Below are 17,653 nucleotides of genomic sequence, written 5' to 3' on the forward strand. Positions count from 1 at the left end.
CTTCACCGAATGCAAATTCTGGGAATGACTACTTTATCACTTTCAGATTTACTGTTTTAAGGCAAACTGAGCAAAGCTATAAACAGTTTCTCAAATGTTTAACTGAAACTTCAAATTTATAGCATACCTTAATGAATGAAGTGCAAATCAAATATTTTATGTGCAAGGTGAAATCAACTTTAGTTTAAAACATAACATTTTATAAATATAAGTGCTTGGGCAGATTTCTTAATGGTTCTTCAAATGAGCCCTAAAACTGCATAAAATTGGTCACCATCAATCACTCCCCCCAAAACACACACTGCCCACATTAGAGCATATGGCAAGGAGTGAACAAACTTGGAAAACGACATGCCTTAACTCCACAATTGTACTGCAGTATGAATACCGCACATTTGTCTATATACATACTGCTGTAAAAGAGAATTTTTTACACGACACCTAAACTGCTGCTTTCAAATCACTTTTTGCTGTTTATGCTACGGTGAAAAATGTGCAATAGCTGTGTGAGCTGTCGTGGTCATAAAGGTTATGTCGTCGCATTTCTGCTGTCTAGTTTTACTTAAGGTGAGGAAACTAGTCCCATGGGGTCTCTCTTATTCCAGTATGTTACAGTAAAGTTTTCAGATGATTACAGCAATAAGCAGTCCAGTACTTGAGGAAACAAAATTACAAGTCTGCAGTGAGTGAGAAAAATGTAAGGAGGGTATAGCCAGTAAACATAAAATTGTATTTTGCATTAGGGAAATAGTCACACAGTCCACTTTCAGGACCAAGCTATAATATAAACAGACAATAAAGGCAGACTGAACATAATTGTGGACTAGGTTAAATTCTAATTACACATAATATGATAATGAGAATTGTTTGCATATTTCTGTTATATGCTGACAGTACTTTAAGCTGGGTATTAATATATTGCATTTAGCTTAAGCTTAAGACATCACACGTCAGATGTTATTCCCATAATGATATTAGAAAGCTAAAAGGTGTGGAGAAATTAAAAAAAGTGAGATATGACCAGCATTATCCTCACACTATACTATTTGACATGTTCTGTTTCTTGGTTTTAGCTATGATTAAGAATGTGCATCTAAAGGAATGCTCATCTTTTGTGCTGGTAATGACGGTCTGCAAACAAATGCTGAAACCTAAGCAAAGTGCTACTGATCTTTAAATATACTGAACTATCTAGCGATCTCATAAATGAGGTATGCATAAGGGTACGGTGGCAGCAGAATTAACAAAGTGCCTTGGTCACAGTTTAGCTTTAATTACAGGTGTTCGTTTGACCAACATGTGACTCTGAATATGCTGACAACTTAGCTGTGACTTGTTGATTTGTGTATGATATGCATGATGCATTGCTGTGACTGGTTTCCATTTTTGCCATTTCTGTAACAGATGCTCCAAAGAATCCTCTTGAGCCTACTAATATTAGGAAAACTGTGGTACATATTTGTAATTTTAATTTCTTTATTTATTTTCACCTTGTCTAGGGTAGTCCCACTATACCAGTGGACTCTCTTCAGGGGAAAACAAAGGGTGGTACTCATACTAATGAGGGGAAATTTCTCAGTCTTTGTGAAGACACAAATCTACCGTCAGAAAAAAACAGACTTTAGTACAGCAAAGCTTTCAGTTAAACAACCTTCCTCATTGCTAAAACAGTACATATCACATTACAGTACATTTAAATAAGAGCCAAAGGATAACATGTGACCACACCCAACCAATCACAGTATACCATCAATTTAAAACTTTTCTAAAACATCCTTAAAGGTATACATTACAAATGTTGCTGTTGTATTTTAACAAGCGCAGGTTTAATATTGACTACATTGATTAAGCCAGATTCTAAATCTGCATGGAACCTGACAATCCACTCATATTCTTTATTCTCTAAGAAATTATTCAAGTCACCACCTCTAGGTCCCCTTTCTACACTATCACTCTAAATTTAAAACTATGATCCACACCATTATGTAAGATGTGCTTAAACGGTGCATTAGTCTCATTATTTCTTCTTATTTCTGACTTATGCTCTGTTATATGCTCTTAGTTTCCTTGTAGTCTTTCCTATGTAAAATGAGTCGCATTTTTCACAAGTAGCAAGATGGACCACATTAACACTATTACAAGTAGCAACACAGTTGAAATTAAACTGCTTACTGGACACTGGGTGGACAAATTTATCACTATTGTGCTTAATAATGTCATCACAGCAACTACAGCATATACACCGGGTTTATTACCCGACCTTACTTTTGTTATATCCTTAAAATCTGTATAACATAACCTACTCTTTAAACTCTTAAGATTTCTATATGAAAAAAGGGTCTAGCCTCTAACATAATATGTAGTTTAGGTGCTGCCATAAGTATAGGCCAATTCTTATGTACTTTTTTCTTTATTGTTCTGTTTTTAAACTTTAGGTAGTTATATATCTAATGTTACTGTTCTTTTCATTTGCATCAGCCGTGGCTACTTCCCCTTCTTTAAAAATCGGTTTCATAGCATTACTTCTACTTTGTTTCACATCATTTGCTATTTTAGTACCTCCATGCGGCTATAGCCACTATTCACAAACTCACCATCTCATCTATTTGCTCACTAAACCGTATATCATGTGTATTCAGCCTACTAACTCTGCACATTTGTGCTCTGACAATTCCTTGAAAAATATGGGGGAAGGCATGTAAACTCTATGTACATATCTATTCATGTGTACATTTTTCTTATGTGTACTTGTCTCTGTTTTATCCATTTTCTTTTCTAAATGCACATCTAGAAAAACTATTTCACTATACAAATAGTTCATTTTAAATTCAAGGAATTCAGTGGTGGTGTTTAAGTAAGCGACATAATCCAGTAACTCTTCAACTGTATTTAAATGTGTTCTATTGAATGGTGTTTTATCTGAAGAAGTCCAGTGATCCAGTTGGACGAAAAGTGCTTAATAAAACTGTGTTGGAGAACTTTAGCTGTTTGGTGGATTCATTCATCTCTTCAACTGTGCTGTTCCAGGCAAAAAAAAAAAAAAGTCTACAAATCTTAAATATAGTTCAACTTTCTGACATAATATATTCTCATTATTAAAAACATACTTTTTCTCCCATTGATGAAGAACTATATTCACATAGGTGTTGGCCACAGGTGTCCCCATGACTACACCAGACAACTGTAGAAATGGCTCATTATCAAATATAAAAACATTTTTAGTTAAAATAATTTCTAATAAAGCGCAAATATTTTGCACCCTTGCTGTGGCCATCTCAGCCTCATTAGTGAGGAATTCACGTACAACCTCAACCCCAAATTCATTTGTTATTGCTGTAAATAATGATGTTATGTCCAACATCACAAATATGTAACCTGAACTCAGTTTTTTTTTTATCAGTTCTGTCAGTAAACCAACATCTCAATTTATTTAAAAAAATCATTCGTGTCCTTGATTACACTAGGACATAAACACAGATTGACTTAATATTCTCTGCAAATAAACTGATGCTGGTTCTGTGATCCAGCCCCCACCAGAGACTATTCGTCTTAATGGGGGCTCTAGCAATGATTTATGGATTTTTGGTATCCCATATATCTGTGGTGTCAAGAAGTTATAACAGCGAGTGAAATATCACCATTCAGTTGCATGTCATATATTACCATATTAACATCTGCAACTATTTTTTTTAACATCAATAAAAGTTATCTTTTTAAAAGTATGTCTTCTAATAGTGATTTCAAAGAATTTAAATAGTATAGAACTGACCAAGACCTTCCCTAACAACCTTTCCTCTAACCTAATCCAATCTTCCTCAGCCCCTACACCACCCACCACCCCCAATCCTCCTCCAATATTTGAACTTAAACCCATCTCAACCTCCTACATAAAAAAATTACTTTCTAAGCTAAAACCATGCTCCGTTGCCCCCTGACTATCCCATCTTCCTTCCTAAAAATCGCCACAGATGGAATCACTCTCCCCATTAGCATCTTGATCAATAGATCCATACAAGAATCTTATGTGCCCAAATTGTGGCGTGCATTATTCTACCTCTCTATAAAGGAGGCAAAAACAATAGTATCTCTAACTACCACCCCATAGCTATCCTCTCCCCAATCTCAAAACTTCTGGAAAAATGCATTCACCTTCAGCTTATGCTATTCCTAACCAATCACCAACTTGGCCATAGTACTATCACAGCCCTTCTCTCCTTCTTAGACACAATAAATTGTGCTTGTGATTCTGGAAAAAATCAAATCAACAGCTCTACTAGATCTGTCCAAAGCTTTCGATACCATCTCCCACACCCATCACCTGAACCATCTTTCTAACCTTAATCTCTCCCAGAATACCTTATCCTGGTTCTCAAGCTACCTCTCTGACAGATGTCAAGCTGTGAAATGGGGAAAAGGCACCTCAACCTTCCTTCCTACCCCTCACTGGGGTACCCCAGGGATCTATACTCGGTCCAGTGCTGTTCAACATCTTTATCAATGATTTCCACACAGCCATACCCAACACCAAAATTGTACAATATGCAGATGACTCAACTTTTGTCTGCTCTGCCTCTAACCTCCAAACAGTGACCCAAACTGCCTTCTCCACCACTGAGAACTGGATGCTCCAAAACCACCTCTCTAAACGACGACAAATCCAAAATACTATTATTCGCTCCTTCAAAGGCTTACCCTCTCGATAAAAACTCATTCAAAATTATTAGCCATAACAGCTCTACTATAGAGGTTGTTCCCTTCGCTAAACTACTCTGGGTAACTATTGATGAACACCTAAAATTCGATACTCACATCCAGCAAAACATTAAGAAAACCCATATAAAACTTGGCATGCTATACAGAAACATCTGCCTTCTCTCTCCTTCCACTAGACAAACTCTCGCCACTACCGATCTACTCCCCCCACTAATGTATGGTTCTCCTCTACTAACAAACATATCTGCCTCTCTCTGTTATAACATTTCTAAATTTGCCACCAAAGCCAAAGACTCCTCCCATCATTGCACTGCCCTTCATTGGTTAAATTGGCTTGAACTCACCAACCATCTAGACTATCTCCAAGTTACTACAGCCCACAGACTAATTTTTCAACCTACTAAATGTCCTGCACTAACCAACATCCTACAACCATGCACCCCACATAGAACTCTAAGATCCACTCACCAAAACCTAATCACTGTCCGCAAACCCAGCTGCCCTGCTGGCCAGCTTCTGTTAGCCTTTTCTTTAGCTAAAAAATGGAATTTTCTTCCTTCCTCACTAAGGACTTGTGAAAACTTTGATAAGTTTAAAACTTGGCTACATTCCTGCCTTTCCTCTAATAGGAAATGCAACTGCACTCTCCCCACCTAGCCTACTAATCACCCCACTCCATCCTGAATGACTAAACTCCTGACTAACTCTGAGTACAAGGTAACCTAACTTAAATGTACATATTGTAAATGGCACATAAATGTACATATTGTAAATAGCACATTCCACCTTTTCTTTCTTCAACTAAGTCCTTACTCTCACTTTCAATTAAGTCACTACTGCCATCTTAAATATTTAGATACTATGTAACCAAAGAATTATTCCTGTTCTCTAACATGACATGTAATTGTAAATATGTATTCTTTACTATGATTGTATCTGTAACTAAACTATATAATGTGGAGCTTTTCTCCCCGGGCCTCCACTGAAAACAGGCTCCCTGAGCCCAGTGGGCCTCCCCGGTCATCAAACTGGAAATAAATACCACGATTCATAATTACTATGGCACCCCCCTTTGTCTGCCTGTTTTATAATTGTCATTATTACTTTCCAAATCTTTCAGGGCTTCATATTCATTACATATTAAGTTATAATGCTTTCTTTTCAAGTTAGAATCATACATTTGCCTAATTTCAAATTCAATCATAATATGAACGGCAATAATTACAGAATTACTAATAGGTACAAAAGTACTACATTTCTTACAAGTCAAATCATTTGTTTGAGAAGCATTCTTAAACAGTAACTTGAGGTTTCAAGTCCTCTCAAACAACTTTAAATCAGTCAAAGCACTTACTAGATCTTCACAAGCACTGGGAATAAATTTCAGCCCTTTTCCTAACAGGGACAGACGTGATTCAGTCAGTACATAGTTTGAAATGTTTAAAATAACTTTATTCAACTACTGGCACTGCACAGTTGTCTTTTGCTGTGCAGGACTGTCATTTTTTTCTCTTCATGCTGTTTGGCGTCTGTCTTTGCTGTGAATGACCCCTAGACCCAATTCTGCTCACAACCGTCACTTTTTCATGTAAATTTAATTGGAACCGCATTTGGGACCCTGACTGAACCAAACTGAGCAGTCCCAACTGACTCTGGCATTTTTCAGTTACTAGTGCAACTTCTGTTTGCACAATCACGCTTTCTTCTGTCCCAAGATTCAAATCCGCTGACGTCACCACCGGGGGAGAAGCTGTATGCTCACCATTGTAATGTGAAAGTGTTGTGGAGAGAACTGCCTTCTCCTTAATTGTTCTTACATTATCATCTATCATGAACTCATCTAGTTTATCCATATGCCCCCTCTGAGCGTTATTTATTTATTTTACATTTGTTAACCCGGGGTGTCTAACTGAGCTGAAAAGGCCCTTTTTCAGCAGAGGCCCGGGGAGAAAAGCTCCACAAAGAAAAATTACAGATACATTTAGTTAGACATGATCAGTATACACACAAATTGCAAGAGACATGTTTTTACAGTGGTATGCGGCACATCAACAGTTACAGCAGAGAGAACAAACAAAAAAATATTAATTTAAAAATGAAGGTAATTAATAGATTTGTGGTGTACAGCTGAAATTTGGAACATAGGTAGAATACATGCATAGTACACAGGTACAGTACATACATTGTAGATTAGCCAGTGTTTGTGAGTAAGACTGAAAACTATTATCAAGTACTCTAGATTTAGTATGTATACCTTATCCACTTTCACTAGCCTGGGGAGCAATCATGGCACTGCCAACTTTGCATGAGATGTTGCCTGATGAGGTCTTTAAAAGAGGCTTTGGATGATGTGTTTTGAATGCTAGTGGGGACAGAGTTCCATTTTTGTAGCCACTGAGCTACTATATAGCGCATCTACAAAGATATTGTAGCTGTTGGTGACTTCTAGTAGTAATTTGCTTGATGATCTAAGAGGCCTTTTGGCTGAGTGGTAATGTACTAGATTTTTGAGGGCAGGACACTTATTGGGGAGGTAATAGATAGAATGACAGAGGCAGAACTGATTGTAAGTTAGGATGTTGGGCAGGTCAAGGCAGTGGAGCTGTCTCAAAGCAGTACAGTGATGAGTTCTAATATGAGCAATTTGCAGCAAAACGGGCATTTCTGTTATAGCAGGCTTCCATTTTGCTTAGTTCAGTTTTGTTGAGATTAGTCAGAATGGGAGATGCATAGAGTAGGGTGGATAGAAGTTGGGAGCGAGCAATGGCTGATCTTGTGTTGTTGGTAAGAAATGGTTTGATACGGTATAGTGATCCCAGTTTGGCATGTACTTTTTTAATAGTTAAGTTGAGATGACTATCAAATTTTATGTGGCTTAACTTGCTTCTCAGATCTCGGCCATGAGAAAATGTGACCTTGCCTAATGTCATTAACATCTCTCATGAGTTTACACCTCTTGACAGTTTCCAGGTGGTCATCAAGTAGTTGTAACCTGTCAAGCATTTTCTGATACACCTCCATCATACTAGTAAAGCAGTTCATTTGCACAAGTTCATCTTCAAGTTTTATAATCTCTTTCAAGCTATTTTCAGTGTCAGTAAAAAATTCATTCATTAGGGACATATAATCTAGACTTAACTTCAAGTTAACCTGCCACCAACGCTTTAGAATGCGAAGACCAAGTGGTACTACCCCCAAGTCTCGATAAGCTTGAAAACTCAAACATTGCCATTGAAAATGTTTATATGTCCCCACCTTTCTTTCCAGTACTACTAATAACTTTTCAAAAGCAGCATCACTATGAGGTGCCTCTTCTAGCAGTGGAGGAGATTGTCAAATGCTACAGTGGGTCAATTTCCACAGTCAATAATTTATTAACAGAACAATACACTTCACCTCTACGTTTCATTTTTAAGAGCTGTGTTAGGCTCTCTGAAACGCTGACATTCAGTGTAACAGACCAAAAGTCCACAGTTGAAGCCAACTTGCTGGTACACTGAAGACTGAAACAAAAAGCCACTATATGAAGACACAAATCCACACTCAGAAAAAACAGACTTTAATACAGCAAAGCTTTCGGTTAAACAACCTTCCTCAATGCTAAAACAGTACATACCAGATTACAATACATTTAAATAAGAGCCAAAGGGTAACATGTGACCACAGCCAACCAATCACACTATACCATCAATTACAACTTTTCGAAAACATCTTTAAAGGTGTACATTACAAATGTTGCTGTTGTATTTTAACAAGCACAGGTTTAATACTGACTAGATTGTGTAAGCCAGGTTCTAAATCTGCATGGGACCTGACAATCCACTCATATTCTTTTTCTCAATCTTTTCAGTAAGTGCTGTAGAATCTTTCATGTGAGCCACTGCCATCTTGTGCATATGAGACTTTTGGTTTATTTATTTCGCCATTGATGTCTCTCCTCAATATCTATAAAACTTATGTTGTCTATCCCATGCCTTTCATTATTTACAGTAAAATCACTCAGTTTTACTATATCACTTTTGTCAGAGTTTTGTCATTTTCTGTTTGATATCTATCCTAGGCTATAATTTCAGGACAAAAATTCTTTGCATTCTTGATCCCTTGGGTTAGTTGTTGCATCACTTGAAAAATGTTAGCATTGGAGTTGAGCATAAATATCATTACTTCACATTGCATTAAATCTTTGTGGGTACACAAGTTGTGAAGTTTTTACTACTTGTGTTAAGTTCTACTGGTGGATGGTGACACTAAAGTGGGCTGCTGAAAGCTATAACAGCTAAGGTCAATCACATTTATCTACAGACTGCCTTAGTATCCACTCATTATAGTTACATGTTGAATATATTCACCTTAGATGTCTGATTTGTGATTAGATGATGATTTATTAACAGTAATAGCCACAGAAGTGCATTTCTGCTTCTTTTACTCAAATGCGCAATAGTCTTGCCAAACCGGATCAGTGACTGCTGACTGGGATCAAATGACAGCAGGGGTTAGTTACTTTCATCCATAAAGTCCCACCTTTTCCATCAATTACAGACATTTTAACTGACTGTTTAAACCTCAAATGTCTAACTGAAATCAAAGGACCAAAAGAAAATTGTTTTAATAGGAAGTGATAGGATTATTGTTCCAGTTACAGCTGGATTGCATTTTAACTGCCACTGATATTGTAACATCGTATATATCTATAGCTATCTATCTATATGAATTCAACAAGAAAAAAAATACAAAATAAACATCACAGCAATAAATTTCAGGTTGTTTTTGTCATACAGTGCAACACAATCATGTGCACACACGCAAAGTGCATGCACACAAAGGCTTTGATAACTGCATATGCTTGACAAGTCTGTGATCAAATGAATGAATAAAGCAGAACAACCACATAAATGTATGTCAGGTTATTATCACATGCATTGACAGCAACCTATTGCAACTCCTGCGCGCACACACACACACACACACACACACACACACACACACACACACACACACACACACACACACACACACACACACTTTCTCCATAAAATACTGTTAGCTGCTGTTTATCTTGAACCTTAGTCCTCCCTTTGTCCCATAACATTCTTTCCCCAATTTGATGATGATGCACATTCATATCCTCTCTCTCTACCTTCTGCCTTACCTGGCTTTAGGCACCAATGAACCCTATGGTTGCTGGGGTCCCCCTTGTTCTTGGGGGGAGATGCTAACCAGTGCAAGTTACCTTATCTTGATATTTTGTAACTTGTCTGTCAAACAAACAAAACGTTGTACAGCAATCTTGTATAACTAATAAATCAGGTGGGGTAATAACTCATATTTCCATCTCCTTTAAATTTCTAAGATATCTCCAGTTATAGTAACAGTGTTTTATCAACTAACATGCTTCACAATTCCATCAAATATTTTATCACTGACCTAGTGCCCCTGGCTTATTTAAACCCTGCTAATAGATATTCTTTCCACTAAAGGTAACATCACAGCCAGCTTTAGATACTTGCAATACCCGTGGCTGCCGGGGAGCCTGTTAATCATTCTGGACTGTGGGGACCCCAAAAAAGCTGTTGCTAGTCATGGAAAATGAAGAGAAAACAATATTAATTTCCCGATTATACTCTAACCTGAGAAGAGCTATGAAATGACCTTGTTAAGATATAGCTGATAATGAACATGAGCAAGGTAAGTATTAGAAAGATCAGCAGCCCAGAGTGACTGATATCGGTGCAAACCTTGGACTTTAAGAGCTGAGATTTCCATACTTCAGGGATGGTTTTCTCTTTTAGGGAGTTTTATAAACACTGTCAGATCACCCGATATTGCAACTCTCAATAACTTTGCTGAATAATTCATCTCGGTACCAAAAATTTAGCAGACTACATACTCAAAATCTGGACCATGTTTTAAATATTACTCTAATTCATTTAAAAGGTTAACACGATAACACCTTTTGCATCAACATATATTTTTCAACAGTAAGAAATATAAAATTTTGATGTCTGGATTTATTGATAGTCTATAATCCTGAATGATTTACTACCAAATCAAACTTTTTATAAAGGAAAGAAGAAAATTATGAGCAAAAACAGGAAAATTCTGTGAAATCAGGGATATTGACGTGTATGCGTTATTCCTTGATGAGGTAAATAAAAATGGCTTGCCCTCGCTGATGTTTGACAACTACTAAACAACACTCGCTTATCTGGTGTGACAGTAAGTCATGCCTCTTAACCTCTTCCAAACTTAGTTTATATAGAGTAACAGGTTTTTGCATTAATATGAATTTTCTGAAGGGTATGAAGTCTGAAACTCAAATGTCTGACTTTATTTTCTAAATTTAATCTTTAATGATTTGCCATTAATTTGACAGAAAACCAGAAAAGTCCCACGAAAGTGTTGGTGGTTGGACAAAATAAGGAGAAAAAAATGTTTTAATTATTTCTCATTACTCTCTCTAACCTGAACAGGGCTGAGATATGACCCTGGTAGGTTAAAGCTGATAATGGGCTCTGCTCTCAACTGCACCAATTCTAAAACCAGCACTGCTGAGGTGTGTGTGTGTGTGTGTGTGTGTGTGTGTGTGTGTGTGTGTGTGTGTGTGCAGAAAGCTACTGTAGGTTTTGTGTGTGTGGATCTGGGGATTGGGTTACTTTAATTTTCATCACAGTTAAACCTTACTGGTATGCACAGGAGGTCATTATAGTTTGTATTTGGGCTAAGGACAGTGCGATCATTGTTTCTTTTACTTTTCTCACAGATATCAGAGGTGTCCAAATAAGGTTACTATAGCTTGTGTAAGGGCAATGTACTGTCTAGGAGCAACAAAGTAGAATACATTACTGTAATCGTTGTTGTTTTTCACTTTCCTGGGGATCGCACATCAGGCACATATACAGGTGGCTGCCTTTTGTGGGTAGAGGTGAGGACTGAGGTGACATGCTACGTATGACATTAGTCACTAAAAATACATGACTGGAAATAATGAACCTCTGCTTTCATCCCATTCTAACTCCAGAGGGATGCATAGGCAGTATGTTTTCTGGGGGGGGGAGGGTGAGTTAGGGAGCCAGGCAGTATGCCTTGATAGGACCTATGTACCCTCACAACATTTGGCTTTTTATTTTTTTGTAAGCTACTATTTTGCTAGCTTTGCACATTATGCCATGGGCACAATGTACGTCTTCCCTGAAAGAAAAAAAAAAGTGGAATTATTTCCTTACTCATGATTTTTTTTTTATGCAGCCATTGAATTAAAAGTCGGGAAAATGTTAGAAAATGCAGCCCAGGCATCTATAAACTCTATGGGTTCTGGGGGCCCTGGCTTAACTGAGTTATTTCCTAAATGGTTATTACTGTACTGTCTTCTTCAGAGAATGTATATTGAAAGGATGCAATGAAATTTAAAGCTGAACAGCAATGATGAATTCTTTTCTTTAATCGTAATTTTTGTTCAAGCCATCATTGGGTAAAAATGGTTGTGTAAATAGTTTAAAATGCAGTTCAGAGTACATAGAGAATTATGGCTTCTTGAAAAAGGCAAAATGTGAGAAAAGGAAGAAATAAAGTAATAATCATGATATGGGGTGCCATGATCGGGGAAACGGGGGTGGGGCTGAAACAGTAGGCCATGCCTAAGGCAACATTTTACCTAAGTCTGTTCCTGTATATAGAGTTGCTGTAATGCATCATTGTTGCAACTAAATGCTGGTAACTGTAGATGTGTCTCTGTGAGATGGGCCAACATAGTGTTGTGCATATGCCTGTAGTAAGTAGCTATAGGTGAATCTCTGTATTACTCCAAAAAGTTTGCAGCATGAAGTAGAACGTTGCTTAGGAAGGTTGGCAATGAGAGGGTTGATACTTCACAAATTAAAATGACTACTGTAACAATGTGTCTTAGGGTTTATAGTGCTAAAATGTTTACTATTGTTACTCCGCATGCAGCACAGATTGCTTATGCATTCATTTATCCCCCAAGGCCTATTTGTAAGTTAAGTTTTCTCTAAATGATGCTGACTTTGTGAAAGAACAATGAAATAAATAAACAGGAACATCCACTTAGATCTGATCACATTTGCATAAAAGACCATTTTTGCAGAAATGTCTTTTCCTTTGGGAGTCTTGGTATCCATCCACCACAGCAATTCTGCCATCTAATTTTAAAAGTTCATGAAAACACAAATAAATCCACTTGAAAGATTATTAAATTAAAATGCATATACAGGCTTTCTCACTTCAGAATATTTAAGCACTGCCTTATCGGGAAGTGAAACTTTTTGTTTTCGCTTGTGGCCTTTCATGTCATGTCATAAAAAGTTGCTGAATGACATTAAGCACACACAAAGTACATCAAAAAATTCCACCACTTCATATACTCCGAAATGCATTATTGCAATTATAACACTAAATGTTACAAATTATTGGTCACTAATTGTAATAGTTGTCTATTGTAGGATTTTTTGATATCACACAGCATGCTTATGGAGGTGGTATGCATTTCAGGACCCCTTTGATAATATTAAATAGCTGCAATTAATTCACTTGCCAGTCTTTTAGTGAAATTATAAAGGCAGAGCTCTGTGACTTAAATGTACAGTAATTAGCACAGCAATTAGTTTAAATTAGCGTGTCTTGAGCAACTGATATACAAATTGTCACAAGAGAAAAATTTGAGTTAAAGTAACAGGGAATTAAACACAGGTCTCTATCCTGCTGATTCCAGTGTGGGGCATGGTAGACATAACAGCCTAATGTTCTCATGGAATGTTTTTTTCTCGGACTACGTAGCATAAAATGGGAATTGTTTTGAAAATTCTAGGTACAATGCTAACTGCTGCAAAGCAAATGAGATGAACTGTACTCTGAGAGCTAGGATGTGGTAGAATAAGTTCTGTGATGGCAGAAACTTCATGCTAATTTAGTGCACCATTCCCTGTACCCCAAATATTCTACACAGCCTCCATTTACGCTCTTGTCATGTGCATATCCTGTAAACTTTATTTTTATAGTCACTACAATGACATTGAAGACTCCAGCTCATTATCCTACTTTTACTTATAAACAAAACTCTGCATAAATCGTATGTTTAGACATATGTTTAGACAACCTAGTTGTATAACACATACTGCAACTTTCCATGTGCCTTTATCACTGCCATATATTAAGCTAAAAACTAACTAATGTCTTTTGGCTTTTCCTAGTTCAGGGTCGCCACGGCGGATCTCCGGTCCGCTAATGATTGCCAGTGGATTTTTACGGTGCTGAGGTGCCAGCCTGATGCCCAACCATCAAAGAAGGCACACCCATTCATGCACACACCTACCTGCATGTCTTTAAATGTCACTCGACCGTGGGGAGGGCATGCACACTTCACACAGAAGGTGCTCCAGCCGAGAATTGAACCGGAGAACCTCTTGCTGTGAGGTGACAGTGCTAACCGCTGTACCACTGCCATATATTAAACTGAATAACTATACTGTAATTGTATTTGGATCAAAGCCAGTTTGCTTGTTAAAGTAAACAATCTATGAAGTGGAGGTGGTGGTGCTACGTCCTGCAATTTTTTTCTCAAAATAAATACAATCTGAATTATTCTGTTCACAGTATAAAATATGTCTTCCTTGATTCCCTTTAGTACTGACCTGGCATACTGGGATAAATTACAGAATGTCTGCCACTTTTGTAACAAACAAACTGGAAATGTCATCATAGTCGAAGCACAAAGTCATCTTATGACATCATTGTTTATCCATCTATTCACAGTGTCCAGCAAATCAGTGAGAAGAAAGTAGAGCTTCCATTCCACGATTAGGCAGTTAACCTTACTCTGTCAGAACAAATTTTCATCTTCAGCCGACTCTGAACTTTTCTCTCTCCTTCTAGCTTTAGCCTTTTAATTCATTGCCTCTGTGTATTTGCAGATCACTTCACCAAGCTTGTTCTTTTGTTTTCAGAATTTTACAGTTCACAGTCCAAAACACCATCTCATTCTGAAACAGATGTTCAAGCAAAAAAGCATTTAACCACTGTCACTGTTACTGTCAGAGCTGTCGTTATGGTAAAAGGTTAAAAAATGTGCTCTGAGTAAAGAATACAGGCCATGCAATGTGTTGTTCAAATAGACCTTACAAGTACTTGACATTCTGAGTGACGGTGCATTAAATTAAATCTTGCTGCCCTCAGCAGTTTGTGATTTGCGCAGGCTTCTAAGCCCTAAGCATCATGGCCAGATGCAATGAACAATTATTCATAAAAACCTGGTACAGATGTAGCCCTTCATATGTCGCACAGAGGTTTTGCAATTCCTGATTCTTATTTATTATCCATTTGAGTAAATGCATGGAAAAATTATGACCGTGCTTTGGGCACTGAGGTTATACAACTTTCTTTGTGATCAGCTGCAAAATATAAAATGAAATCAGTAGCTGTAGACTGCAGTATCTTAAAGCTCAACTGAGCTTAGGCAGAGGAAGATGTACAAAGCACATCCAGCAAAAAAATAATAATTATTTGTGTCTCTCCTTAATATATTTCAGAAATAAATCATGTTTAAGCATGGAAAATGTAGGATTTGCACATGGATTGTGTGGTTTGATCATGTTGGTTCAGACAAAGCCAGCCATTGGGAAATCCTGCATTACCTGTAACTGGGCTTTAGTTTTTGCATTGTGTGATAACATTATTTAAAAAATAAATGTCTTACCTTTTTAAAATAGGCTATCCTATGAGTTGTCACGTTGCTGTTTTTTCTGAACGTTTTGCATTGTGCCGAGTTTGCTTACAAAGCTTTAAAGTGTGTGACCCGGTGGTTTGCTTTTCAGGGGTTTTCCCCCCTTTTCTCCACTGGTGTCACCGTGGAGGAGTTCTATATAATTAATTGGGTGGTGAGGGAAATTTTTTTTTTTTGGCACAGTTATTGATTTTCTGTAAAAAGGTAAGCAGGAAAGATTTGGCAGCTCATAGGCAAACCTTTAAAATAATGTTACTGCGTTTATTATGTTTATCTTATTTAGATTTGTTGACTGGGTTAGAGCACTGATCCACATGGCCCAATTTCCGGCTCAGCTAGCCTGGATATAAAAGCACAATACAATAATGGCAGTACGCCTACAATGAAAACAAAGCAGCAGCACAATTTACAGATAAAATGGATTTAAAAATGGATGGTACAGGTAGAATAGAGGTCAATATACATTTCTATAGTGGACGCAATGCAAAGTCACAGAAAGCACTGTAAAGGAGTAGCTAATTACAGTGCATGTCTGTATACAGCACAGCAGGTGTACAATTGTGAGAGACTGTATGATAAAGAAGAGTGGTAGAAGATAGCGTGAAATAAAGGATAAGGTTATACTATGTCTAGGAAGCTGTGGCATTCTGCTGCCTTACTATGGTGGGATTTTAAAGTTTTCCTGAAATGAGGTAGGGAAATTAAATCCCTAAAGTATGGTGGTATAGATTCCTAGAGTTGGGGTCTAGTATGGAGAAACTATGACAGCATTTTTAGAAGAGAAGGTGTTGTGGGGAAAAGGTGCATGATCTAGTTGGCATCTAAGTTTGTAAGTTCTTTTTCTTGTTAATCTCACTGCGAGGTAGATGAAGATGTTTTGTTTAAGGAGTTTGAATAAAAAGGTGCTCAGTAATAGTTTTGCTTTTTGTTGAATTTGGAAACTTTCCTTTTTAAATACTGAGCAGTGGTGTTAGGTTTGTGGTCTAGAGAGATGAAATGGCTTATCATATTTGATGCTAATTGTAGAAAGGGAAGGTTTTTATTTGAAGCTGAGGAGATTTAAGGGAGGAGTGGGGATATTCAAGCTGGGCTATGAGGATACCAGTCCTTATGTCTTCCATTCCCAGAACAGGATTTGATGCATTTCATCATTGGTTTCATGAATATGAACTAGGTTTGTTTTGATCTAGTAAAATTCTTACCTATTTAAAGGAGGTAGTGGATTCCACTGATTAACTGTTCGTGGTGGTTATGCATGAAGTTGGATGGGTGGATTCCATGGATTATTATTGGTGGTTATGCATGGTGAAGTCAGATGAACTCTACTTGCCTCTCTTGGAGTTTGCCTACAGCACGACTTTTTGTTTCTATAGATTTAATAATAACTTTCTTGTGTTTAAGTGTTTATGGAAAGGAGGGCCTATTGAAGTTTTTTTTTTTTTAATAATTTGGGGAATTGATGTGATCTGTAGATAACCAAATCATCAGCATGTGAAAAGATTTGTATTAGATCTGCTGGGATGCTGTTGATGTAAATGGAAAAAACTAAGGATGAAAGAACAGAGCCACGAGAGAAAGTGTGCGAGTGTGAGGGTAGATGAAACCTTTTTTCAGTTAGGAAGTTCCTATTATAATACTGACAATGCATTGACAAAAAATATATATCTGAGTGACCTCAACCCAAGAACTAGTTGGGCAGCCTATGGAGTTGAATGTTTTAATTGGGTCTGGAGGTTCATAGGTACATACTAGGCTATCGGTCCTAGGGCCTATACAAGCCTAGCCAAAAAGGTACCCTGGCTTTCGCCACCCAAGAAAATTATTTTCCTCTGCCCCTGTCGAGCAGAGCCACAGAGGTGATTACCCAGGGTGAATTTCCTATTTCCCATCCAATCATCAAGATTTTTCTTGGAGTGCTAATGAGGAACTTTGTTTGATAATAGATAGGTAGTTTGTTCCAGAGTATGGGAAGTCTCTGGGACAGGAATCTAACCCTTCAGCATGTTCTGTTTGTTGTGGTGACTAGGTTTAGGTCCCTAGAGCATGTAGCTCTAAGGGATTTCTTTAAGTGGAGCATGCCCAACAGCTCTGGGTTTGACATAGCTTTGTATGTTAGGCAGAGATCGCCTCTGAGTAGGCGATATGCGACGGAGTAAAGCTGGAGTTTTTTGAGACTGTCTGTGTAGGGCATCTGTTTGAGGATGGTAA

This window comes from Protopterus annectens, chromosome 15.part0 (assembly GCF_019279795.1).
Source record: "Protopterus annectens isolate FY-2018-M chromosome 15.part0, PAN1.0, whole genome shotgun sequence".
NCBI lineage: Eukaryota > Metazoa > Chordata > Ceratodontiformes > Protopteridae > Protopterus > Protopterus annectens.